Genomic DNA, 23,447 nt, shown 5'->3' on the forward strand with positions numbered 1-23,447 from the left:
CAAAGTACAAAGAACATTATGACAACAGTGTGTGTTACACAGTCTGCCCCATCTACCTGCCAGCTATCAGAAAACATGAATGCTAATGTCTGCTAGCCTCTGTTCCCCAAACCTTGACCCACACCTACTTTTCTTCATGTTTCTGTTCTTCTTTCTCCCTCGCCTTTGCTGACCTCTACCCCATAGTTTGTAAAAGAGGACCTATTCTGTGAATGAAACACAACACTGCCACTCTGACCTCCAAGAATGGCCTTTGCACTCCAAACTAGTGACTTTAACACATAGAAACATGCTCATCATGAGTGGGGGTCTATTTGTTGCACACAGAGCCTGTAAAATATTTGTTTTTTGGCCTTTGGTGGCTGTGCAGTGAGAGTATGCGTTTACACATATGTCACGCATACTAGAGAGAGAATTCACCACTTTGACACAATGAAAAACACTTAGCTTGATTTGTTGCCATAGTGAAGTGAACAGCTTTTGACTAAAGGTGATCTAATGCTATTATTAGTATTACTATCCGTTTGCTCAAATCAGTTTTGTAACTGATTGACAGTGCTGCATGGGTGAAAGACAATGGACATTAAAAGGGAGCACAAAATCCTAAATATTACTGCAGAAAAGAATCTGATCTGAAGATCAATCACACATCTGTTCAGCAAATGGCAGAGACAGCTTCTCTTGTTATGTGCTTATAAATAACAGAGCTTTTCAGCTACAGATAAGTAACGCATGTGTTTAAAGAGGGTACAGCTGGAGAGCCCTTTTAGAAACCTAGACTTGAGTTTATGATGAAGTCAGACTAAAGTGTATTTAGTTCTACACGAGTATATGTTATTAGAAAATCTACAATCCCATATCCAATCAAGTTGGGACAATGTGTAAAATGTAAATAAAAGAAGAGTGCAATGAGTTTCAGATCTCACAAACATTTCATTTTAATAACCACAAAATATATCAAATGTTTAAATTGAGAAATTCTACTATTTTATGAAAAATAAGTTATTATTTTAATTTAATGGCAGTAGCGCCTCTCACAACAACATGGCTTTGCAGTAAAAGCATCGATGTGCTGAACTGGTCTGCCAGCACTTCAGGCCTTTCACCAACTGAAAACCTTTGGTGCATCATGAAACATGAATATAACCATGACCAAATAGAAATGATGTATAGCTCGAATCCTATATCAGCCAGGAATGGGACAGGCTACACAGTGGTAAGCATGGCCCGGCCCCAAATTTCTTAGGATGTGTTGTTGCATCAAATTCAAAATCAGGCCATTTTATTAAAATGGTTCATTTTCTCAGTTTTCCCATGTGCTGATTTGTACAGATGTAAATTAACTTTTTAACCTGACCAAGGATCTGCACACCAAGGATGTCACTAGTTTAGTACTTTTGTGGGGGTTTTTTTTATGTTTTTTTTGATATGTTTTCTGTGATGATTGGTCCGCCAGCACCTCCGCACCTGGCACACAATGCAGCCAACCCCTACAGCTCCTCCTGCAGGTGGTGGGCCTGCAGGACGATGGGCCCATTTCCCTTTTTCGGGCTGTGCCCGTCTGGGCACCATGGACTAAGGCATCCCCAGGCCTGGCTCCTGAGTGGGGCCCTGGGAACCATATTCTGGGCAGGGTGAACTGTACCCTTGATGTTCTACTCATAGGGGTCTTCTGAATCACTCTTTGTCTGCTCCCTCACCCAAGACCAATTTGACATGGGAGACCCTACCAGGGGGCAAAAGCCCACGGGCAACATAGCCCCTGGGGTGCCTTGAACACACAGACCCCTCCACCATGATAAGATAGCGATTCGCAGAGGTGTTTCTGTGTTCTATTGGGAAAAAAATATGGATTTCATGACCTTTGCAAATCATTTAATTGTGTTTTTTACCATTTTGCAAATGCCGTTATATAATATTGTATAACTTAAAGGTCGGAACCCTGTCTGCGGAAGTGGATACATGAGTTCAATAACAGAATCACTACTGTATAGTATTATATAGCTTATAGTATTGATGACTGTGGAGGCCATCTTAGTCAAGTGAAATCACCTTCATGAGTCAAGAAACTAGTCTGATATGATGCTCTGTTTGAACTTCAGCAGGTTGTCGTCACCGTGTCTACAGGTCCAATTGCATTAAGTGGTTGTCATGGAACCGGCTGACTAGATGTTTGCATTAACAAGCAGTTGAACAAGTGTGCCTAACAAAGTTTGTAGTGAGTGTAAGTTGTACCATGCTCTGGCATGTGCGTGCATATAACAACATATGGGTGAATGTGTTGTCTGCATGTTACACTAAATCAGGTGTAGAGCACAATCAGTTCACAAACCTAATCACTTTGTGTTTACGCCATGACAATGAGGTGTCAAGCGTTCAGCCAACTCAGATCAAATTCCTCACTAGAGGAAACTGGTTTAGAGTCACCACCTCTTACGGCATTACATTGTTGTAGTTCTTGCTGCTGTGGTCTGTCTTAATCATTTTCCCTTGTACGTTAAAAAAGATATCTATGTGTAGTGTGTGTGTGTGTGTGTGTGTGTGTGTGTGTGTGTGTGTGTGTGTGTGTGTGTGTGTGTGTGTGTGTGAGTAGGTGAGCTGTTGCAACATTATTGGTTATTCTAGAAGATCGGCCTGTGACATTTAATAACAAGCTGCTGTCTTTTCATCTAAAATACCAAGTGATCCAGCTCAGTATCAGGTGCAGGGAATAGATGAAGCCCTGAACTAGCCCGACTTCACATACACAACCACAAATGCACATAATGGCTCTACTTTGGTCTTCAACAATGCCACATTTGTCTAACAGCTGATCTCCACATGATAAGACAATATATTAGGCAGAACATCCCCCCCGACACACACACACACACACACAATCAAGTCTACAGATGGCTATCATATTTACATAATCATCAGTTGTGGGTGAGACTGTCACGATCTGTGTGGTGTTCCCAGTGGTATTTGAAGCAATTATTCTTTGATGGGCCTGTGTACACAAACACACAAACACAGTGTATATAAATACACTAAAAGACAGTTAAGAAAACGGGGTGGAAAAAGCACAAACACAAACTGAAATCACCTCTCACAGACTGATCCCCCGGTGACAAAGCAGTCACACGCACACACGTAAAACACACGCACAACCTGACCCCACTACCCCTCCCTACGGTGTAGAGAAATTACTGCCACCTGAAGCGGAACCCCCCGTCCATCATGGGAGGCCCACAAAGCCCCACAGGTGTCCTTTAACATGTCCAACAGTCCCCTCCTCCCCCCCCAGCTCTCCATGTGTCCATTCATCTGGCTGCAGTGGAAGACATCAAAACAAAACATCCCTGGGGGGAAAACCTCAAAGCTAAACATGCACATGAATTGCTCTCTGGTGAATGCACAGCTTGGTGCTTCCAACACTGTGACAAGACAATCAGTCTATTAAATGTAGATCTCGCAAGTAGAATGTTTAGGCTACGTCCACACTAATGCGTTTTCGTTTGAAATCACTGAAATCAGACAAAAACGCCGTTTAAAAATCTATCCGGGCTAGTGTGGACGTAGCCTTAGTCAGAACAGCAGTTTCCCTGTCAGATCTTTTCTTTTGCACCTTTTTTTTTTTTTTTTTCTCAAATGATATGCTGCACAGTTTAACTACAGTATTCTTACTTTGTTTACTTCTAATCTCTAATCATCTCTGGTGTCTGTATGTATTTGATCTGTAGCCAGTAACCAAAGCACAAAACCCCACATCTTGACCAGATTTGTAGCGTGAAGATGAACACGGTGAGTTATAAGCAACAGGTGGAAATCACTCCAAACCACAATGTGTTTCTGAACATTTTGTCTGGCTGTGGTTTAAAGAAATGTTACTAAATAAAACTAAATTTGCTTAAAATGGAGTTAAATAGAGCAATCACCATTTTGCGCTAAATAGCATTGAAGTGAAAAGTACAGAAGAACCGGCCAGGTCCAGTCACTCTACATTACCAGGCAGCAGGCTGACGATACGCATGGCACCAAACAAATGTTAAATCATTGTCAAAGCTTTCTCTGCACTAAAGTTGTGTGTGGGTATCTACTGCCAAAAGCTAAAAGAAATAATAATAATATTTAAAAGAAAAAAAACTCCACGGGAACATACAGTCTTAAGACAACAGCTGTGCAGATATTGTGCACAGGTAATGAGACAGGCAGGCAGGGATGAAGCAGCGATTGCCAGAGACAGAAACACAGACAGGGAGGCAGTCAGTTTTAGAATAAACACCGGAGCTCTCAGTGTCGCCCAGGAAGAAATTCTTTTCTTTGATGTCAAGCCACGTGACCTTGCAGCAGTCTGAGGAATTGAAGCACTGTCCAAACAAATGTCAACACAGCTAACACCCTCAAGGTCAACGTGCGTGTGCCTTCAGTCTAAATTTTTGGTGTGTGCATGCTGAGAAGATGGTGGGGGAGGGACATGTACCCAAAGGCATGTGGACTTGGACTTGTTGATCTATATGTTTAAAATTTACAGATGGTATTTTAGAGAAACAAGGCTTTTACTTTACTTTTAGTTTACTTACATTATGCTTTTAGTTGTATTTATTTGTGTCCACTCACTCTTCTTTTTTTCTTGTGCATCCTTTTTTATAGCTCCAGCAAACTGCTTTTATGAATTATCAGTTGGTTTTGAAGCCAAGAATCTATAGCTGGAAATAATGTTGAGTTTCTATGTATTCAGTAAATGCTAGACTACAACAAGCTAGCTACTACTAGCATAAAACACCAAACTGCCTACTGAGATGTCAGTGATTGAGCTGTATTAGTTATTGTGCACGTCCAAAGTGTAGGTTGGGTTTTTAGATGGAATAAGAATTTTAAAAAGCAATATCTGCACCTGTTTTTATGTTTTTATCTTCACTGCTTACACTTTTCTGTTACTTACATTTATTAAATGTTGATGGCAATTTAAAAGTAGGGGGTTTTTTTTAGTATAAAGTGAATGACAATGTATTATACTATAATTTTAAATAAATCTGAGTATTTCCACATTCTGTGACATGCATGTAATACCATTGTGTCGCTATATATGTTAATAAATTAAAATGCATTAAAACATTAAGCATTTAGTGATAGATTTTATTTATATATTTTGCTTTTATTTTGTCAGATCAGGTCAGGCCATAATTTAAATAATCACACATTTTTGCACTAAAAACTCATTATAGTATTAGACTAGCTTATTACCTTAAATGAGTGATATAACTAACTTATGCTTACAAATGCTTTAAGAAAAACAGAAACACCTTCTTTTGTCACTGGAGAACACGATACATGTAAGTGTGCTTTCTGTTTTGGCTCATCACAGATGAATGACTCCAGAAACCACAATGGTACTGCTACACTTTGAATACAATCCTCTCACTGCTAGTAAACAGTGGTGTCCCATTGCAGTAGTTTATTTAGGAGTCTGTTCTAACCCAAACAGGATTATGTCAAAATCCACTGCTCCCTCTTTTAGATCACTAAGTACTTTCTGCTGCCGCTATTGAACACTGTGCTGATGGAGCAAATGAACACCTGTTTGTGGAAAATAAAGCGACAGGGAAGCAAAGAGAATGAAAAGGGGAAAGTGTGGCAGTCAGAAAAACATTTCCAGAAACCTTTCAAGAAAAGCACTTAAGATCTGTCAGATAAAACTTAGGTTGAGCCTGTGAAACCTTAAAATATTTACTGAACACTTGAAACTTTAGAATGCACATTCGCTATCTTTAACATGGGAGAACTTGGTTTTGCTTTGTTTTTGGTGAATGCAAGATTTAGTCAGTTATACTAAGGGAAACAGAAGAATTTCAGCTGAATAGAAATGCTTCCTGGGTCTTGTTATAAGCCACTATATCATGACTTGAAATACACACTAGTACATTCTTCCCAGTGGCTGCACGTTGGGAACCCTGGAGCTATACTCAGAAAATACAGGCAATCTAAAGGCCCCAGTGTTACAAATCACTATTAACACTCACATAAGAGGCAATTTGCTTCTAACATTCAGTTTCATCTGCTAAGGTCACCAATGTCAGCTCACTATTTTTATAGTTACCATTCTAGAGAAATAATTGGAACAAAAGTATTTATCAGTTGAAGAGCTTATTGCACACAGTCTGGCTGGTATCTACAACAAAAGCACAACAGACGCCATTGGAGTGAGATGTAATGGAAAAGCACCAGGAAGCTTTTTTTTTTTCATTTAGAAGTTCATGACCTCACCAATGGTTATTTCCCTCTTCATTTACACTTATGTACTTAACACACACACACACACACACACAAACTTGCTGGTTTCAATCTCCAATCTGCAGCGTGTACCTCGGGGTAGAGCCCTGCTATGGTGAAAGATGCTGTTGCCAGCACACCTGTGTGTATATGTGGGTTCACTTTTCTGTCCCTGCAGTTGTGAGTGTGTCAGGTTGTAGGTGTGCACATGAAAACATCTCCTCATGTTACAGCAGTAATGGCTCTGCTAAAAACCTGTGTCTCCCACTCAGTGGTTCCAGGCTGCTGTGTAATACAGGCCCTGCAACTGACTCCACTGAAGGCTCGACACCTTCCTTAAAAAGGAGCTAACCTACTAATCAAATGAGTTTGAGCACTCTGGTTAGACATTTAACATTTAAATACTGCATGACATGGATTTGGAAACATGACATCTACAGCATTAGACATCAGTCATAACCACTAGAGTCAAAAGCCTTCAGTTGTTTTGTTTATATTCATCCTCACATGTCTACTAATTCAGTTAGACTAAATCATCGTTTCCATCTACAACAGTTCATATTTGGCAGCATGGAATTGTTCTGGTCCCCCTCTGCTCTTCCAAACACATGCAAGAGAAGGCAACAGTAAGATACCTCCCGCAGAACACAACAAGCATCACTGGCAACGGATATGTCACTAATAACCCAGGGTTGCAAAAAGGCTTGCACATGTGCGGCAACTGTAGGCAGGATTAAGCGACATAAATAGTCTGCCTTTTGTACGCAAGATTTGCACAGAAGGGTATAAGCTAAGCGGCCACTTGATGTGGGTTTGCAATGATATCAGCTGCTATCAGCTGATCTACCAGGACGGTGGCAGACTGCCTTTGAGTATAACAGAATGTTCATTTTTGTCAGTCTGGATCCATGATTAATATAATTCATAAAAACAAGAAGCTAACAGAGGTCAACGGCAGAGACTTCAGATGAGAATTTCATTTCACTGTATATACGTAACCAGGACTACCGTGTTTTGTTGCATTACCAGCTGCTTCTAATTTAGGTCTGTATTTTTATATATCAATTCAGTCATGTATATGTTGATAGCATAAAGTATCAGTAACAATCAACTATGTACATGGTCTCCTTATCCTTTGTTGCACACTTTCACACCATGTTGTGTGATAGATAAGTCATCTGTATCTTGTAGTGTGGCCAGAACAACACTAAAAAAAAAAAAAAAAAAGACAAGGTTTTGACTTAATACCATTTTGCCTTCAGTTGTTTAGTGTTTATATTCATCCTCACATATCTACTAATTCAGTTAGACTAAATCATTCCTCCTTGTATGTGGCCAGGACAGCCTATAGACGCACTCGTATCTCTCTCCATTTTTACCAGCAGCAGTTTGTAGCTCTGCCTGCCACATTCACCAAAACAGAAATCTGAATGTATCTGAACCTCAGGGGCCACCTGACAGAAAGCTTTTTTGATAGCAACCTTGCTGAGGTTACCACTGCACTGGATATGTGGTTTGATTCAATTTCCTAATAGACTAGCAAGTGATTATGTAAACAAGAGGGGAGCTTGTGAACCTTGAGTAAGATGTTTTGGGTCAAGCTTAATGTAGAGCTATTTATGAAGGACATGTTATCACCATCTTTGTGTTGCCCTAGGCAAACTTTGAATTTCAGACAAACATGAAACCGTGTCCATTTACTGCAGTCCTTTTTAGGCATGTACACTAGATACATTGTGGGTTACTTTAGTCAGAACAGTTTACTCCAGCTTTAAATCTTTGTATTTCCAGAAAAATCCTAGTGATATGAATGATTTTTCTCTTACCAGCACTTGTAAGCCAACTTTTGTTGGTAGGGAGGTTGGTAGGTAGGGCTGATCACACTTCTACAATCCCTGTGTGCACACAAACGAAACACAAATAAATCAGTCTTCACTTTACAAAAGCATATTTAAAGGCACTTTAAATTTTAGCATTTTGTTTTTTGTAATCCAGACAGCCAAATATGCCAAGGACAGCACCATTTTAAGACATCTAGCAACTGAAGGGTGTGGATGTACAGAATCTCACCTGTAAAGATGGAAAATTAAGCTCAAATAAAAATCCTTTATATAAACATAACACATGGGTGTTTCTATTTCTTCATCTCTAAGAAAAACACAGCCTCAAAAAACGGTAACTTAAACTGGATTCATTTCACACGGCGTCCATTTTTATTACCCCCCTATAAACCATTCCAGCCTTATGGTTACAGAGAGAAACAGGGTGTGCACGTGTGTGTGTGCAGAGAGAGACAGTATACAGCTTACTCTGTGCGTCTGTGGCCTTTTCTACATACGGTATCCCCCACAGTCAGAACAACCACTTGACAAAGAGGTCACTTCACGTTAGGTGTTAAAAAGGCCAGACTGCTCATAAATCAAAGCTTCTACAAACTTAAATGCATTTCTCAAGCAAGCTTTGGAAAAAGTTTGAAATTCACTCCAATAAAGGTTAATGACAAAGATAAAGATGCAGGTATTTGCTGTGGGTCAGAAATATTAAGAATGAAGATAAAGTCTACCTTTAAGCTTTCTAGCCTTGTCATGGCTTAAGCCTTATCCAGATTAAAATAAAGTGTATTTTCAAAATATACCTTTAAAGATGCCACACCAAATTTCTTATTATAATTATTATTGTGACAAATAAACCATGTGTTTGTTTGCAGAGCCAAGAGACAGAAGATAACGAATAGTAATGATCACTGCATCGATAAAATATGACTACTTAACCCAAGCCCAGGCTCGACTTCAAGAGACGGAGATTTATGGAGTAAAAATTAAATGGGTAGACTCATATTTTGGCAGCTGTTCTCTCTAAAGACAGACAGCATTTGTTTAAAACAGGCTGAGCTGAGACTGGATATCGGCTTAGGGCAAAACCAAATAAAATGAGAATATCTGTACAAGTTGGACCAAGGACGTCTTTGTTTACACCATATTTTATCAAATAAAATAATTATATCTGTTTCGGCTTGACATGACCTGAACAGTGAAGGAAAATAACTCATAGCATGACATGAGCACTTTCTAACCTCTTCAAAAATGTCAGCATTAATATTACGATGTGAGGATCCAGTGTGCGTTAACCCCAGGGTTAATACCTGAGCTCACCTGCAGCAGCCAACGATTTTACCGAATGAGGAAAATATCTTCAGAGAGTCTCTGATGTGAGGTATGTGAAAAGCAGAAAATGCCACTGTGGGTGTCAGTTTGCAGTTCAGCCTTCAGGTATCAAAAGCAGGCGTGTTATGGCGAGGGCCAGGCTGTGTGCCAGACGGTTGTTTCTAAAAAGGATCAGTGAAGAGGATTACTGCTCAAATCCCTTCTTTCACTGAGTTCCTACAAACTGTTATTTCACTCTCTGCTTTACAATAGGCAATGAAAACACTGACAGGTAGAGTGACTTGAGAATGGCAGCACCAGAAACGCGCATGAATGCAGACAGATGGCATCTCAGCTGTTTACTTCACTTTTTTCCTAAAATGTTCCGCAAAAGTTTTACTGAAAAGCATGTTTTCCCATCCACTTAAAACGTGAGACATAAGAAAAAGATGTGACTTGGTAACTGTGAACGTGGTGCAATCGAATTGCAGCATATTTATATTGGAACTGATATAAAGCCATAAATAAAAAAAGGTGAGGTACATGCCTCATGTTCAGACAAATTCAGCTGACGTATATACCTCAGGTTTGCATGCCATGATAATCATCACAATAATCTTCATTTCAAAGAACTTTACTCATTAAAAAAGACTAAAGCAGTCGTGTGAAAAACTGAAACATTGTGTCTTATCATAATGCCACAATCTTCCCAGGAGTGGACGTCCCAGCAAATTCACCCCAACATGAGATTATGAAATATTTAGACACATTAACAAAAAAAAAAAAAAAAAACCCAAACAAACTCTTCAGACTTCAATTAGCATGCTAAGAATTAAAGTTCATTCAGTGTGGCTTGTTTGACAGGATAGCCAGAAGAAAGCTTCTTCTTTTTCTAAAAAAAGAACAACACACTGGCTTAGGTTTGCAAAGTTGATTTTAAACAAACCATTTTTGCGCTGTCTGTTAAGTGGACAAAGGACAGATGACACCAAACTGGAGATGTCTGACTATACACAGTCCAATGTTTGACAAAAAACCCCAAACCAAAACAAAAACAACACAGTGTATCAGCACAAACACCTCATACCAACTCTCAAGCACGATGGAGGAACAGTGAAGATTTGGGTTTCTTTTGAAGCCACAGGACCTGGGCAACTTGCAGTTATCAGGCTGGTCACAAACTTCTCTAATATGAAAGTATTATCTATATTGTCTATACCGAAGAGGCCGTCTGTCTAAAAGCAACAGCACAGCAGCAAATCTATGACAGAATGACTGAAAAAGAAAAGAATCAAGCTGCTGCGATGATCGAGTCAGAGTCCAGACCTCAATTTGACCTAAATGCTCATACTGGATGTGAAGGGAGCCTTGCCTGTCTGAAAACCTCAGTGAACTGCAACAATGATGTGGGTAAAGATTCCTCCACAATGATGTGACAGACTGAAAGTCCTACAAAAAAAACGTTTATTTCAAGTTGTTGAGGATGTTTCAACAAGCTATTGTAAATCTTAGGGTGCACTTCATTTTTGAGTGCTCTGAAAACGTTATTTTCCATAGGACTGTATATAGACGTAAACTTCTCTGCAGACCTGCTGCTTATTTTTGAGTAAACTATAGCATTGATGCTGAAATAAATTAATTCTATTATGGAAAAAATGCATTTATAGTATTGTGGCCAGTATCCAATTCTAAAATTGTCATAAAATCTATTCCAATCTGAAACCATTAAACATACCACCCACACTCCAACATCGGCAGAGCTTAACAGTGCGGCCACAGAGAATTTAGTAAAACCTAAAAAGCCATTAAAAGAAAACACATGATCAAATTCATGTGAGTCCATAAATAGTCAAATTTCTGAACAGAAGATTTATTCATACTTTTGGCTAATGTGGCAATCACTCAGCAAGCCTGGCCATTTAACCCTAAAGTCACACATTACTGCTGAGAGGCACTTCTGTTGGCTGGTTTCTTTCTCTCTCATATACAGACATTTACATTTTGCTCTGTATTTTCTGTAACCTAGCTAGTATGGAAACTATCAATTCATTTAGTAGCCATAAAGGCATTAAAAAGCGACGCTTGGGAACGAGACAGAACTTATAAATGCCAATTTTTTTCAAGTAATTTTCAAACTAGACTCAGTGGAAAGTCGGAGATTTAGTGAGTAGGCGATCAAAGTGATACTATGGAGGACAGACTATTTTACCCAGCTAGAAAACAGATCTTGCACACAGACAGGTTTGCAAGCCACTTTAAAATTGCTCTGTATCAATGCACATAACTCTTTAAATCCAAAGAGTTATGTGAAGTGCAACACAATGTCAAGGATGTTCATTTTTTTTTTTTTTTTTAATTCTTTGATGAAAAGCATTCCCAAGATCCGTTTGTGAGACAATAGCAATATCAGCGCCAAACATGGAGCTTTAATTCTCTTGGGCAAGCCAACTCCAATAAAATCCAGGCAGCCATATTTTGCAACTCGACCTCAGCTGAACTATCCCCCCTTCAAACAAACATTTTAAAATGTACTGTTTCCATATCTCTATAACATGTTATTACTGAAAATATTTATACTTCTTCTGGCAGATGACAGTCTGACATTGACTGACAGGATTTACCTTTATTCTTCAATAAAGTGTAGACCACCTTGCTTGCAACACATGCCAGAAACTGTAGAGTGTGTTTGTATAAATTTGACTGACACATTCACTATGGCAACTGACGTGATTTGTTTCCCCAGAAAACACCCCCAGAGGTGCGAAGTACAGTATAGAGCCGTGAACAGGTTAGACCTGTGTGTCTGCAGATGCATGCGTATGTGTGAGAAGGTCACTGCAAATTGAATTTTAGGAGGTGTCTGAGATACAGAACAGCAGTTTGAAGGATATGACTCATTACTGCCTCAATAGACCCCTCAGTGTTTAGCCGCAACTTGGAGAAGCAAGGGAAAAAAATCTACTTACCAGCCAGGTTACCAAATCTTTCCCACCTGTTAGCTCTGAAACTTTTTTAAAAAAAAATTTCATTTCAACATTGTGAGGCAAAAAGATGTCGTATGCAAAGGAAACTTTAAAAATAAAATGCATCAAATTCACAGTCTATTATGATTAAGTGCATTTTTTTCAGTACATAACATGAACAGCTGAGTCTATTTGGATAATTAAATTCTCCCATTTATAGTTTTACAACCAGATTCTTGACTTTTTCCAGGACAGATGGTTTAAATGTCAGATGGATTGTGCGCCATAGACTAACCAGTCTCTCTGTGGAAGTCTTTAAAACAATTAGGAACATTATTCCGAATCCATACCAAATCCCATGAGGGAGACATCTGTGTGATCACAAATGATTTTTGCAGCAGAACATAGAGCCAGAGTGAAAACAACTGTCTTCAGCAAGAAGAACAGTGCAACAACAGACTGTATAACACTGATCAACCTCATCAAGTCAGAATTCCAAAAAGGAAAATGACTTAAAATCTGTCCAGAGAGCCTGAGAACGGTTAAACTCAGACTTAACTTTTGTGATCTCATCTCATCTCTGATCTACTGTAGGCTGGATATATGATTACCTACATGGAAATCGTTTTTTTAGAAATAAAACCCAAAGCTTTGAAATATTTACAACAGCAAGCAGGTTAAAGTTGAAGAAAAAAAAAAACAGAGGCTGATATTCAGTATTGTCAGAAAAATCTTGATGTTTACAGATGTTTGCCTTTGAAAGTTAACTCACTGTTTAAAATCAACTTTGAGCATTTAGAGGTTTTTTAGCTCTTGTACTCACACCCTGCTATTCTAACGTCATCTGACAAAGGAAAAAGATGAGAAATTATTTTCCAGTATCACAGAATGTTTTTCAGAGCTTTTATCCATTTCTCTCATTTTCCATGTGTTCTTCCATGGAAACCCTGTTTTTATTTTAAGCTGGTGCCTTGCTAAAAGAGCTGTGATGTGGGGCTTTTACTTGCAAAACAATGACTGAAAGATCCAAACTGTTAAAAATTCAGCAACAGCATCATCCTGCTGGTAAATCTTACCAGACGTCGCTTCTCTTTTTGTCTTCTCTACACCTCTTTAAACACAACAAAAACAACAACCACAGTGCACCCACTGCAAAATAAATACATTCACTGCTGAGTTCAAAATGCCCATAGTGACTCTAGGCTATGCCGACTGGGTCAATTGATTTTAAAAGAATTTTAAGCTCTAGAACCAAGTATTTTTAAGATTAGGTTAAAGAAAATGCACTGCTTTACTCCTGCTACCAATGTTTTGGCTTATTTCCACATAATATAAAATAACTTGCTTTTCAATATCTCTGTTTGGATGTCTTACTGTAATATACAAACATCTTATGTGTGTCCCCAAACAGATTTTGAGCCACCAAATTTGGCACACACGTGCATCTTCAGCCCCCGGAGGTTCTTATCTATATCAAAAAATATAATGATGTCATCATTTAACCTAGCAACCACTAACCAATGGGCTATAGTGACCCACTTGTAACATTTACACAGCTATAACACCCCATGAAAACATTGCATCTTTTTTTTTATTTTATTTCACAGCATTAATGTCTAATTTACATGTCCACATCTCATATTATCATGTCATCACGTTCCCTACCAACATCCTTACAATTGAATAAAATTTAATTTAATTCATTTTGTTTTTTTCAGATAGTGCCAAATAACAACAACAGTCGACCCAACGATTATAATAAAATGATATTGATAAAGACTGTAACATGGGCGTGTAGTACTTTATCCAATATGAGATCCATTCCCATAAAGCCATCGTGCTAGAATGTGAAAAAGAACAGACACACTGTGACAGTGTCTAATGCTTAACTTTGCTGTTTTTGCTGAACCTTCTACATATGTTTACAAGTATACAACAATGTCTTATGGGCAGGGTTAGAAGACGTACTAAGAAAAAACAGACACACAAGAAGACAGAAAAACAACACTGAGAGGTAAGAAGAGGGGCACAGTAAGCAGAAACACGCAAAACTAATTCATAAGGGATGAAAACCAATCTTGCAGGAGAGCCACTTTACCTTGAGAAGGCCTTGTGGCAACAAAGAGCACCCACAGCCTCCAGATTATCCTTAATTTCCTGCAGCAGAAGGCCTGGCTATGGCAAGTTTTCATTGCTTAATTACATACATTTGCACAGGGTCAGAGAAAGGTTTGGAATGAGTTCCTGGGACCCTGCATGGCACAGCAGCATCCCTGCCAAAAGGGATATGAAAAAGCCCAACAGAAATCTCTGTGAAAAACAATATAGTGCTGGTGATTTTCATACTGTACAAGTAAGATATGTAAAGTCATGTGTTAGCCTGATATATATTGACCACTTTGCATGTTTATATAGATTGTTATAGTGATGAAAGGTTTCTAAGAGAGAAAAATACAGACCAGCATAATGCAAAGCAGAGAAAATGATCCCAAATCTAGTCTACAAACTTCTTGGAAGTGCAACAAAGATTGTGGACATTTCTGAGTAACATGCTACTACGTAGGCATTTTAATTATTTAAGTCAGTCATTCAAAGCATTCATTGTTTTACCAGCTGTGTTTTACAGTTTCTATTTAGATTTTATTTGACATCCATCACCTGCCTCTGTTAAGTTTACATTCACCCAAAGGAACCTCTCACATTTGTATGTGCCAGTCTGAGCTTATTAAACCTTAAAACAGAAGTTTGGTCAAACTGATTGTTTTACTTTACATGTGTGCATTCCTTATTTCTAAACCATTTTTGTTCAGATGTCAAACAACATATGTAGCCAAGTCAAGTTCCTGGCACCAAAGCGTTTCTTATAGAACTAAATATCGCTGACAAAGTAAACACTACACGAGTCAAGTATGAACAGGTGTCGCTCAAATAAATGACTTTATAAATGGCATATTGTACACAATAATGTAAAGTATCACTAGCATCTCGAGATTTTTTCAGTTCTAGTGATACTTTACATTATTGTGTACAATATGCCATTTATAAAGTCATTTATTTGAGCGACACAATAATGTAAAGTATCACTAGCATCTCGAGATTTTTTCAGTTCTAGTACTGACAGTGAAAGCAACTTCCTTAACACTGTTTTACATTACAGAAAAACACACAAAGCTGGAAGAGCAGGTCTTTAAATCCACACTTTACAAGCACATTAACAAAGTAATACTCTTTTTTTAAATTACACTGGCAGAAGAGAGAATGATTCCTAATGTGTTGCATCAGCTAGAAAGGAGACTGTCTAATGTCTCTGTAATGTCTGAGTAAGAAACCATTCTAGCTGGCTGTCATGAGTCCGCTTACTTCTACATTTCTAAATCACAGGCCATGTTTGAGGTTGAGGAACGATTGGCAAACGTTTGCCTGAAAAGTTCTCACGCCAGTTTCTAAAAGTCATCCTTTAACCTCTCAAAATGATCTTAAGTTTCAGATTTCCTGCCCGTCATATCCTATTACAGTTTAATAACTGCAGGGAGCAGCCTTTGAAGAAAAAATATCTGACTCTGAGTTTCAGTACGAGTGACAACACTGTCATGATTTTTTTTTTGTCAATTGTTTGTTAACGAATTAAACTCAAATAGTAATCCAACACAAATATTTAAAATTTCACCTTCAAAAGAAAAAAAACTACAACACTAATTTGTCATATGAAATTGCCCACTAATTCATACATATCATATTACCTGTGTTCCACATCAGACCTTCTTAGACAACAAAGGACAGTCATATCGGGTGGATTTTGCTGCCCTACCGCCACCTCGCATCCAGGTGGCCGCAGACCTCGTAAATGGCTCCAGACGCATGGACTCTGTCCACCATCTGAAAATGATTAGGACTTTGCCTCGCTGAATACTGCTACAGCCTGCGGACTCAATTGCTGCAAGACATTTTCATATGCAAAGAAACCAAACATGCCACCCAAAAGTTCCTCCATCCTTGCCGGGGATGTAAATCAGGAGCAAGCAACAGCATTCAGTTGTGTTTCCGAGCAAGGACAGGGGCTTGTACTGTGCTACAGAGCAGTTGACCATTAGACAAGCAGCCTAAAAAATTTAAAGTAGAAAGTCACACCAAATGATTTTAGTTTACTGACTTTTGATATTTGTGTTATACATAGTTAAGTTACAGCAATGTGTTTGTGCACAGTATAAAGTTAAAACATATATTGTATGCATATACTACGTTATTGTCCATTACCTTAAGAATTTTCTTGCTTTGCCATTTGTCTTCATCTTTATTTCTTTTTTCCTCTCACTCGCACAGTCCCTTTCCTCCACCCTGACATCTGATAGTGATTACAGCACAGCCTAAAAACACAACGCTCTAAACTCTCCATTATTGAGCGACTTTGTATCACTGACATAATTTGTTCATCTGCATGTACAATTAACTGACACGTGCACAGGCCCCTTTAGGTTTATCCCCTACAAAAAGACGCTCAGGCACATGAACATGGTAACACGCACGCACGCACACGCACACACACACCTTAATCATGCAATTGCATGCACTCTCTAACTCCTTCCACCCTTATAAACCCGTTTCAAGCACGACCCTCATCCTGTCCCACCCCATGTCCCCACCCCCCTCCATCCCTCTATCCCTCTATTGCCAGTCCCCTGGAACAGAACAGTCACGGCTGTGTGCACTGTTGATTAGCTAGAACCTGAACCTGGGGGAAACACTGGAAAGCTCAGTGTGCTTTATTGTGTTTCTCTTTCGGACAAAGGCAGTCTCTGACAACTTGGCTTTCCCCCGTCCTATTACCTTATCTTTTACTAATGTAACCCTAACATTAAGGCAACTTTCATTCCTACTAAGAGTCCTTTTTCTTTAACACAGTGTGGCCAAGATTTAGTGGAGAAAGGTAGAGATGAACAGAGCTGAGCTTCCAAGATTTGAGCCCTGGTGGAACAAGTGTGGATGTGTACAGCGGTCTCGGGTTGTAATTTTGGAGTGTTATGTGGTGACTTTTGGGCACGCAGGCAAGGGTGTGTGCATGAGGTTATTTGTTATGGCTAATTCCTTAATCCCACAACATGTGCCTGAAACCTGCAACAGATGCCTCTAAGGCGAAACTTGCAAGCGCACACAAGCATGCACACACACTTGCCGCACACACACCCACACATGCACACAGAAGAAAACACATTGCATTGCTATCATTACTAGAAGCCCTGTGCAGAATGTCTGCTGCGGCCGGTTTTGCAGAACCAGGAGATCTGCAGGAGCAAGGTTTAGAGAACAGGACGCCCTCCTAGCCAGTAAGCTTTCAAAAAAAAAAAAAAAGTAAAGAAGTCTTCTCTACAGGACTTACAGGAACCACACAAACTTACTTATGTCTGTCTGCCTCCTGATTTCTGTCACACTTCTGTCTGCTGCTTATTAAACTAAGTTTGTTGGCAGCAATACAGTGACTCCCAAAGCTATGATAGATACCAGTCATCTAGACGAAGCCAGGTGAACTGTGACTTTGTTTTTGTGAAATCTAGGATCTTTTAAAATTGTATAAAATAAGTTATGTGAGAACTGCTGGAACTTAATCATTTACAGTACTGTTGAATTTTGTAAAATTAGGTCATACAGTGGTTTAAAAGCTCTGAAGCATAAAGCTCATGGTGAAACAAGTGCTTGTATTTGTTATTGTTGTAGAATATCATTTATTATTGTAATAAAACAGGTTAATTTTATATATATATGATGTCCATCACCTTGCCTCTGCACAGGACATTTTAAGCCTCAACTGAATGTCATGCCACTACCAGGTCTTATGTCACCCATTACTAGAAACAGCATAAAGAAGCAGCAGAAAGCTGGCTCAGAACAAGTACGAACTGTGTGCCTTAAACGATATTGTATCACAGCAAGGTAGGACTGCAGGGTATGCAGTCCCCCCCTACAGGAAGCTCAGTGGACATGGTTCAGGGGTTATGGCTTGTAAAAACACTGCTCCCAGCGTATTACTTTGAATATAAAATCAGTGAGCATGTGAAACAGATTAGTGCACATGCATGCACCCTGTTTGGTTCATCTAAAGATGTCAATGTATGCCTTTGTTTGAAAGAGAATCTACTATATGTGAGCAGAAAGAGCATCCTAAGAATGGTGAGAGAGAGAGAAAAAACAGAGCATTCAGAGGATGACACTGTGCAGAAATAAAAAGGCAACAATATCAGAAAAAGAAATTCATGGGCACATGACTGATGCTTCCTGCACAAGGTCCTAATGCTATGCAGTCATCCTAATGCTGTGTAGTCATCTGCTTGATAGTTTGGTCTGCAACCTATAGAGGCCTGTTACAGACATCTGGTCTCTCTTGGACTCTCTTACTCCAAATTTCCTCAGCATTTTGGAGCTTGCTGCCTCTTAATCTGGCAGAGCTGGTTCAGTGTTGGCCATCTGGTCAGTTCTGTTTTTATATCACCTTATTAAATCTACAAACAACAGCAACCCAGCTACAGTGCTATCTGCTATATTACGATCTTTACGTTTTCCTCATATTTTTCATCCACTCACTTCCTGTTACTGACCTCTCACTAAACTCCCTGTAAGCCTCTAAAGACACCAAACAAAAGACTAAATAACAGAGTAAATATCTCGTTCATATTCAGCTCACCAGCAGATGTCAGTGAGCAACAGATTTCCCAGTGGCTGCTGTTATCAATGCGTTGATTCAATAAGCATTACGCTGTTACACAGAACACAACACAAAGACTCCCATAGGCCTGCTTCATATTGTAATTGCCTTTTGAGGTGGATATGAATAAATCCACCGGACATGCAAGTGAAGAAACAGACCCCCATGAGATTTGATTTCACATGCATCAGATTCAATATCTCAGAGGTTTAATTCAATTCGGCATCAATCAGATTTAATTTCTCTGGAATAATGACTTTGGAAAACATATTGATGAGCCTATCATGAATTTATGTCTCATGGGGAGGCAGTGTCTGCACAGACAACATGGATGCAATTTCAGTCAGGAGGGTATCGATGATGCCACACAAAACAGTTCAGTGTGCAGCAGCACATTTTGCACTTATCTGTTGAGGCCAAAAATAGAGAAAGATAGCGGAAAAGTAGGGCTGCACGATTTTGCATAAAATGAGAATCACGATTCTTTGGCTTAGAATTGAGATCACGATTCTCTCACGATTTTCTTTTCCAGTATAAATATTTATTGCACTTATTAACTGCACATCAACTTCGTAACAGTTGAGACTGAACATAAAAACAATAAATAAACATAAAAACAACAAATGTCTCACGTTTTGTTGTTGCCGCAAAATGTTGTACTGCTTGAAATTCCATCTCCACCGTTGCTCGACACTGCGTGTATAGAGCAGGTAGTGCAACAATAGAAAAATAGTTGCGGGACGGCACTGTGTAGCGTTTGTCTAGGTTGTTGATCATTTTCCTAAATGCCTCGTTTTGCACAGTGTTGATGGGAGCCATATCTTTGGTCAGGTGATAAGTGATAGCCTCCGTAATTTCTTTGTGCCTGCAGGAGTTCGACGTGAAGCGCTGTATAAGGTTCCCGTTATTGATGTTTGGGTGGTTGACCGGGACGGATTTTCTCCTGTCACTTTCTCGTCATCCCTGACGTGCTCTCCGTTGTTTTTTCCCTGCTAATTTTAGCATCACACGGCACAGCTTCTGTATCACGTGGTATAAGGCTCCGCCCTTGTCATTTGTTGAGCAGGAAGAGTGAGCGCTTGTTTTCATGCAGATTACGTCCCGGATCAAAATGCGGTACAATCGTGGTCGTCGTCTTTTTTCTTTTTTTTTTCTTTTTTTTTTTTTTAAAATCGCACATAAGTATGAATCGAGATCGCGATTTTCTAACGATTAATCGTGCAACCCTACGGAAAAGACAGAAGAAGATATGGTGAAAAGAGAATAATAACAACCAGTGACTTCTGAGTTTGATTATACACATTATTGCCACTCCTTTGCCAAAGACACATCTGCACGAATCAAAGAAAACCATTTATCATTCCAGACCTAAATGCATTTGTGCGGAGGACTGGACAACACAGTGAAGACTAAGTGGGTTAAATAGGGGGAGAAAACAAAGAGAGACAAAGAGACAACTGCATAAGGAATTTCTGCCTCAGTCACTTTCAGCTGTAACTCCCCGTCTGTCAGTCTCTGCGAAACTAAAGTAACGTGAGATTCAAATCCTTCAGATTCTGTTCAGTTTGTTATGTCTGAACACGTGGAAATAAACACAGTACGCAGAACTGCTCATGTGTTTTACATATCCTGCCTGGAATATAGGAAGTCAAAGTTTTTCCATCACTCGGCCTGACCTTTAACCTCTCTGGCATTTCTTAAAAAATTAACAGCACAGCCACAGCTTGAAGTAATTTCTCTCACTGAAAATATCTGAAACAACAACAACCACAAACTGACGCTTGATGCCACTGTTGATAAATTAACCCATTTTCACTCAAACTCCAAGAGAAATCGATATTCAGGACTTAATAACGGCTTCAGGAAATCTCAATAAAGGCATCTCCTAAAACTTAACAAAGATACTTGCTATTAGGCAAATATTTCGTTCACTGCGGATGGAATGGCACCTCAAAGGAGGTACCATGGAAATTGAGGTCTTAGGTTTTTGGGGGCAGGAGGGATGAAATTGTCCCAAAGTGAATCCAGATGTTTATCATTCTATCCTCAGACCTCTTTACCCCCTCCCAGTTCCCCACTCATCACTCCATCATTTCTCTCTTGTTTTTTTCCCTTCGAGTGAACTACAGGTCTAGTGATTACTTTGGTTAGAGCAGAGCCAAACCAAACACAAGAAGACAGTTGTGGTCTACAAAATAGAGAACAGCTTGAAAGTTCAAAGCAAAAAACTATATGATTTAAAGCATCCTCGGGGCTCAACCTGTTTATGTTTGGGATCAGGGCTTTTTTGCAAGAACAATATACTATTCTCACTTAGCAATTAAAAGTACTTTGTACTTTTTCAGACAAGACTAGAAGTCACCAAACGTCATGTCTGTAAAGATTGCACATGCCAAAAAACTGAGAAAAGAAACTAGCGAGTCGAGCTGTAGGACCTGCAGTGAAAGAAAATACCCAAATAATGAGATCAGAAGCTGGCTGGTACTATGTTTTATCATACTCCCTGTGGGAAACAGGCCTAATAAATCATAATTTAAACATTTTCATACCGTCACTCTATGTGGCTGTGTTATATTGTCCACTGGCTTTATTTTAGCCACAAAGTCACACATGACACACAGTGAATTGCTGATCTCGCCTTTGGGTCATGGAAATAACTCTTTAGTAAGCCCAAGGCTGGGGTATTATAGGTATTCCTTTTAAAAAGACTATACCAGGTCATCACATTAATCAAAGTAAAGAAAAAGGGCAACACCGGAGGAGGAGTGGCTGAATTCTGCGGCCTGTGTGAATTACAGAGCACAGGGGCAGAATGACTCCATCATGAGATCAGGAGAGGTTATTTTTTTAAAAGGTCCACCCTGAGGGGCAGCAGAGTGGTAATGAAGATAATGATACTGTGCAGCTGAATGACCTTTTCGTTAAAACGATATCTCTGACATTAACACAAATTCACCCTATATTATATACAGTAGTCGAACACCCAATCTAACTACATTCTTCTAACACCTACTCATTCTCTTCTACCTGGAAAAAAAATTCATTGTTCAGGGTTGTCCATGACAACTGCACGCCCACATGATTTACATGTAGACGTTTCAGTCTTCATAGAGCCCAACACAGGAGCTCAAACTTATCAGGTCATTGTCCCACTCTGTCCCAAACTTACACGAGCTTAGAATGCATTCTTTTTGATACCTCTCTTTCACTCACTTGTACTCACACACATGCACGCACACACTCGAGAATAGAGTTTGATGCCTGCTGGTTCGATCAGTGTCTACCTCATCTGTAATGCAATCATCTACATTTAACTCAGCGGGGAAATTTCCTGTCAGATCATATCTTGTTATCTGCAGTTCAAGACGAGCACTGACGAGGGAGGCATTCAGATGCAACATCTAGTCACTTCAGCTGAGAACAAATTTGAGCTTGCAATGGCTGCCTGGCGATTTCAGAGATGTGTGTTTTGTTTTGGGGGGGTTTAACCTGTAAAATAATAACTTCCTTCTCACTTGTCCTGCCAAAAGTTTTTATGACAGATTGAGATTGTGGCATTTCACTGTATGTATTCTGTGGCAATGACAAACATAATAGAACAGTTTGGAAATAATAACATGTAATAGCATTGTCCAGTTCTTGAAACAAAACAAAATAAATCTACACACCCTTCTTTATTACAACTCACTACTTTATAACTTTATTTGCCTCCTGTGGATGACACACAACTTCACACAGCACTTTCACAAAGCTCTCACAACCTCTCCCCTCATTAGCAGCTGAATGCATGAACAGAAGTTGACATTCACACCTTTGAACAACACTTGAGGAGGAATTTCAAGACGTCAATAAAGATCCGGTTTCAACAACACTTAAGTATTAAACACATATCATAAATGTTAAACTGGCCAGCACAACGCTTGTTATCATCAAGGTAGCAGCTATGGCTAATAATAAAACAACGTTAATGCTGGAGTTAGACTCTCTTAAGGTTCCAGACAGAAGCAGAGAAAAGTTTAGCTTCAATCGTCAGAAACGGTGGCAGCCTGCCTTACTTAGAGCAACAAAATATGGTGCTTAGTCACCAGAAGCACAGCAAGACCTAAGATAAACATTTAGCACGGCCTAAGAAAAAAAAAAAGGCCTAAGAGAGTTTTAAAATATATTTAAAAAATAAACTTTCAAGTTTTATTATTATTTCTGGATTTTTGCACCACATCAGACAGTTTGGATAGCACCTTGGCATTTTTCTTGCCAAAAGCACTATCTTAGTAAAATAGTAAATTTACCTGACCAAAAAATTATATAGATTATTTACACGGGATTCACAGTGTGCAGTCACATGATCAAATTTTGCAAGGCACGCCTTGCATAAGACTTCTTAACGTGGGAAAG

At 39.2% G+C, this 23,447-nt stretch overlaps 1 protein-coding gene and 1 long non-coding RNA gene across 3 annotated transcripts in view; one reads left to right on the plus strand and one right to left on the minus strand.

Annotated features, from left to right (window-relative positions):
• bmpr1ba (bone morphogenetic protein receptor, type IBa) overlaps window positions 1-23,447 on the minus strand; it is a 69,268-nt gene that overhangs the window by 39,084 nt on the left and 6,737 nt on the right. For both annotated transcript variants that reach the window (XM_040031626.1, XM_040031625.1), the window contains exon 2: window positions 8,079-8,147. The gene's annotated coding sequence lies outside the window, so the exon portion shown is untranslated. The remainder of the gene's footprint in view (window positions 1-8,078; window positions 8,148-23,447) is intronic.
• LOC120733429 lies at window positions 1,305-14,322 on the plus strand. Its single transcript, XR_005695822.1, has 3 exons — window positions 1,305-1,405; window positions 4,958-4,960; window positions 14,312-14,322. It is a non-coding gene; the product is annotated as an uncharacterized LOC120733429 (long non-coding RNA).

Source organism: Simochromis diagramma, unplaced genomic scaffold, assembly GCF_900408965.1.
Source record: "Simochromis diagramma unplaced genomic scaffold, fSimDia1.1 OVJJ01000284.1, whole genome shotgun sequence".
NCBI lineage: Eukaryota > Metazoa > Chordata > Actinopteri > Cichliformes > Cichlidae > Simochromis > Simochromis diagramma.